Genomic DNA, 4,882 nt, shown 5'->3' with positions numbered 1-4,882 from the left:
GTGCAAAAATCAGATTTCCCCTTCTCCCACCGCTCTGGGGCGTCAATATGATGTGGGGACCCGAGGGAGAGTGCCTCCCATGAGGGTAGAATGTGTGACTTTTGGGGGGAAAGTCGAATTATGGAGCAAAAACCATTTTTTGGGACTTAGAAAAATTTCGAGATGTGTCAGACTTCCAGGAAGGGGGCGCCTCGGGAGGTGTACCCAGGAGGCTTCCAGGAGCCTGGGTACACTTTTCAGAAAGTACCGTTGGGACTTAGAAAAATTTTCAGGATTTTTGGACTTAGTGCGTTTTTTGGATTTTTGTGCAAAAATCAGATTTCCCCTTCTCCCACCGCTCTGGGGCGTCAATATGATGTGGGGACCCGAGGGAGAGTGCCTCCCATGAGGGTAGAATGTGTGACTTTTGGGGGGAAAGTCGAATTATGGAGCAAAAACCATTTTTTGGGACTTAGAAAAATTTCGAGATGTGTCAGACTTCCAGGAAGGGGGCGCCTCGGGAGGTGTACCCAGGAGGCTTCCAGGAGCCTGGGTACACTTTTCAGAAAGTACCGTTGGGACTTAGAAAAATTTTCAGGATTTTTGGACTTAGTGCGTTTTTTGGATTTTTGTGCAAAAATCAGATTTCCCCTTCTCCCACCGCTCTGGGGCGTCAATATGATGTGGGGACCCGAGGGAGAGTGCCTCCCATGAGGGTAGAATGTGTGACTTTTGGGGGGAAAGTCGAATTATGGAGCAAAAACCATTTTTTGGGACTTAGAAAAATTTCGAGATGTGTCAGACTTCCAGGAAGGGGGCGCCTCGGGAGGTGTACCCAGGAGGCTTCCAGGAGCCTGGGTACACTTTTCAGAAAGTACCGTTGGGACTTAGAAAAATTTTCAGGATTTTTGGACTTAGTGCGTTTTTTGGATTTTTGTGCAAAAATCAGATTTCCCCTTCTCCCACCGCTCTGGGGCGTCAATATGATGTGGGGACCCGAGGGAGAGTGCCTCCCATGAGGGTAGAATGTGTGACTTTTGGGGGGAAAGTCGAATTATGGAGCAAAAACCATTTTTTGGGACTTAGAAAAATTTCGAGATGTGTCAGACTTCCAGGAAGGGGGCGCCTCGGGAGGTGTACCCAGGAGGCTTCCAGGAGCCTGGGTACACTTTTCAGAAAGTACCGTTGGGACTTAGAAAAATTTTCAGGATTTTTGGACTTAGTGCGTTTTTTGGATTTTTGCGCAAAAATCAGATTTCCCCTTCTCCCACCGCTCTGGGGCGTCAATATGATGTGGGGACCCGAGGGAGAGTGCCTCCCATGAGGGTAGAATGTGTGACTTTTGGGGGGAAAGTCGAATTATGGAGCAAAAACCATTTTTTGGGACTTAGAAAAATTTCGAGATGTGTCAGACTTCCAGGAAGGGGGCGCCTCGGGAGGTGTACCCAGGAGGCTTCCAGGAGCCTGGGTACACTTTTCAGAAAGTACCGTTGGGACTTAGAAAAATTTTCAGGATTTTTGGACTTAGTGCGTTTTTTGGATTTTTGTGCAAAAATCAGATTTCCCCTTCTCCCACCGCTCTGGGGCGTCAATATGATGTGGGGACCCGAGGGAGAGTGCCTCCCATGAGGGTAGAATGTGTGACTTTTGGGGGGAAAGTCGAATTATGGAGCAAAAACCATTTTTTGGGACTTAGAAAAATTTCGAGATGTGTCAGACTTCCAGGAAGGGGGCGCCTCGGGAGGTGTACCCAGGAGGCTTCCAGGAGCCTGGGTACACTTTTCAGAAAGTACCGTTGGGACTTAGAAAAATTTTCAGGATTTTTGGACTTAGTGCGTTTTTTGGATTTTTGCGCAAAAATCAGATTTCCCCTTCTCCCACCGCTCTGGGGCGTCAATATGATGTGGGGACCCGAGGGAGAGTGCCTCCCATGAGGGTAGAATGTGTGACTTTTGGGGGGAAAGTCGAATTATGGAGCAAAAACCATTTTTTGGGACTTAGAAAAATTTCGAGATGTGTCAGACTTCCAGGAAGGGGGCGCCTCGGGAGGTGTACCCAGGAGGCTTCCAGGAGCCTGGGTACACTTTTCAGAAAGTACCGTTGGGACTTAGAAAAATTTTCAGGATTTTTGGACTTAGTGCGTTTTTTGGATTTTTGTGCAAAAATCAGATTTCCCCTTCTCCCACCGCTCTGGGGCGTCAATATGTTGAGGGGACCCGAGGGAGAGTGCCTCCCATGAGGGTAGAATGTGTGGTTTTTGGGGGGAAAGTCGAATTATGGAAGAAATTGAGTTTTGAGGACAAAAAAGTGTTTTGAGGACAAAAAAGTTTCTTGAGGACAAAAAAGTTTCTCGAGGACAAAAAAGTGTTTTGAGGACAAAAAAGTTTCTTGAGGACAAAAAAGTGTTTTGCGAACAAAAAATGGAATTTTGTGATTTTGTGTAAAAATAAGTAATTTCCCCTACTTCCACCACAGGGGGGCTTCAGTATGTTGTAGGGCCCCCAGGGAGGGTCCCCCAACTGGGTTTAAAGTTTGTGGATCCTGGGCAGAAAGTTGAATTTTGGATGAAAAACCGAATTTTGGGACTTAGAAAAATTTCAAGCTGAGCAGTGACAGACTTCCAGGCAGGGGAGCCTCTCTGGAGGTGTACCGAAAACAGTTCCAGGAGCTGAGGTCATTTTCGAACATTTTTTGTTCGCTCAAATTTTTTTTGTTTTTGAGCTCTAAAAAGCTGTTATTATCAATTGGCTCAAAAATTTCAAGTGTCATGAGCTAGTACATGTTGGAGGAATACGTTTTAGGCAAAAAATTGCAAAAAAAAAAATCCAAGTGAAAAAGAACCGGAATGGGGAATTTCTGACTGCTGTAGCAGCCGCACAGTTCCAGGAGGTCGGATACATTTCCGACTTTGTCCCGCTCATTGAAGTACATTGTCCCGCAATGCAAATACATAGTAATGCGCACCTGCGGGAGAATATAGGAGAGAGTGGGCTCTCTCTACCCCGATGTATGGCGGTTGTTCCTATGGTTCTCTGGCTCGGGTAGGCGACTTAGAAGGTGGTCCCTCTTGTCGTGGAAGTTGCAAAATACGGCCGAGACTGAACTTCCACGGCTCCAGGAGGGACTTTTGCTGGTCGTGCGTCCCAAGTGAGAGAGGCGATCCTGGGGTACCTGAGCCTGACCAGACCCTCCCTCGGTGGTCCCTGGTCTTCTGAAGGGTGATGGCATTCAGGGGGGCAAATCTGGAGTCCGTGGCCGAGTTTGGGCTCTAGAAGGCGGACGCCCCTTCTGACCATGTCCCCTCAGAGCCGGCTGGATGGTTCATGGTCCGCGGCTTTGTCTGGTGGTCTGTGCCCAAGCCGGAGAAGCTGTCCTGGGGTACATGAGCTTTGACCAGACCCTCCCTCGGCGGTCCCTGGTTCTCTGGAGGTGATGGCTGTCAGGGGGGCAAATCTGGAGTCCTCGTGGGAAGGAGGGCTCTGGAAGGCGGACGCCCCCTCTGACTATGTCCCCTCAGAGCAGGCTGGATGGTTCACGGTCCGCGGCTTTGTCTGGCGGTCCATGCCCAAGCCGGAGAAGCTATCCTGGGTACCTGAGCTTCGACCAGACCCTCCCTCGGTGGTCCCTGGTTCTCTGGAGGCGATGGCTGTTGTCAGGGGGGGCAAATCTGGAGTCCTCGTGGGAAGGAGGGCTCTGGAAGGCGGACGCCCCCTCTGACTATGTCCCCTCAGAGCATGCTCGATGGTTCTCAGTCCCTGGCTTTGGCTTTTTGGCCATCCTGGGGTACATTCTTGCCAAAAAAAACGACTAAGTGAAAAAGAACCGGAATGAGGAATTTTCTAGGTGCCGCATCCGCCCTACAGTGACTTGAGGCCGGGTACAGTTCCGACTTCGTCCCCTTAAAGTGGGGACGTTGTCCCGCAATGCAAATACATAGGAATGCGCACCTCTGGCAGAATGTACTTGAGAGAGTGTCGTCTCTCTACCCCGATAGAAAGCAGTTGTTTCTCTGGTTCCCCGACTCGGGTAGGCGACTTGGCATGTGGTCCCTCTCGTCTGGAAGTTGCGCACTCCGGCTGAGACCGAACTTCCACAGCTCCGAGAGGGACTTTTGCCGATCGCGCATCCCAAGCGAGAGAGGCAATGCTGGGGTACCCAAGCCTGACCAGACCCTCCCTCGGCGGTCCCTGGTTCTCTGGAGGTGATGGCTTTCGGGGGGCAAATCCGGAGTCCTCGTCCGAAAGGGGGGGCTCCGGAAGGCGGACGCCCCTCTCGTCCACGTCCTCTCAGAGCGGTCTTATCCTCCGATCGATCTGGCACGGCGCTCCCGGGTGGGGAGGTGGTGCTGCTCGCTCGACCCGGGCTTTGGAGCTCGCGTCGGTTTACGGTGAGCGGTGTCCTTCCTCCTGTACCCCCGGGCTTCCACCACCTATCTTTGGGCGCGCACGCCGGCCGTCACCTCCCGTTCGAGGACGGAGGCGGCCGAGCTGTGGGAAGTTTGAATCGCACCGAACGATGAACAGTGGTCTGACGACCCACGCGGGCGAACGGCGGGGCGCCCACCCACCCCGGTGTGGGGGCCAGCCGTCCGAATCGCTCCCCGCGTGGGGAAGCACAGTGTTAGCAAGGGCGGCCCTTTTCGAAGTTCCAGATGCGCAGCCCTGCCCGTGGAGGTCCGTGCCACGCATCGCCCGAAGGGCGGCCTCCGCGGCGGGCACCAGCGAGAGCGGCGGCGGTGGGTGGCGTTTCCACGCCGCTGCCGAGCTCCGCGCCACTAGTCTTTCCCGAGCCCCTACGTTAGTGGGGGGGATGACAGAGCTGTGGAGGCAGGCGAGGGGGGGTTCTCACTGCGCGGTGTGCCCCCACCCGACTCGCCATCGCCTTCCGCTCCTCGTACGTCGTC

Source organism: Dendrobates tinctorius, unplaced genomic scaffold (assembly GCF_039654945.1).
Source record: "Dendrobates tinctorius isolate UK_male_01 unplaced genomic scaffold, ASM3965494v1 ptg000807l, whole genome shotgun sequence".
Lineage (NCBI taxonomy): Eukaryota > Metazoa > Chordata > Amphibia > Anura > Dendrobatidae > Dendrobates > Dendrobates tinctorius.
The sequence above is the reverse complement of the archived record's forward strand: the minus strand, read 5'-3'. Positions refer to the sequence as shown.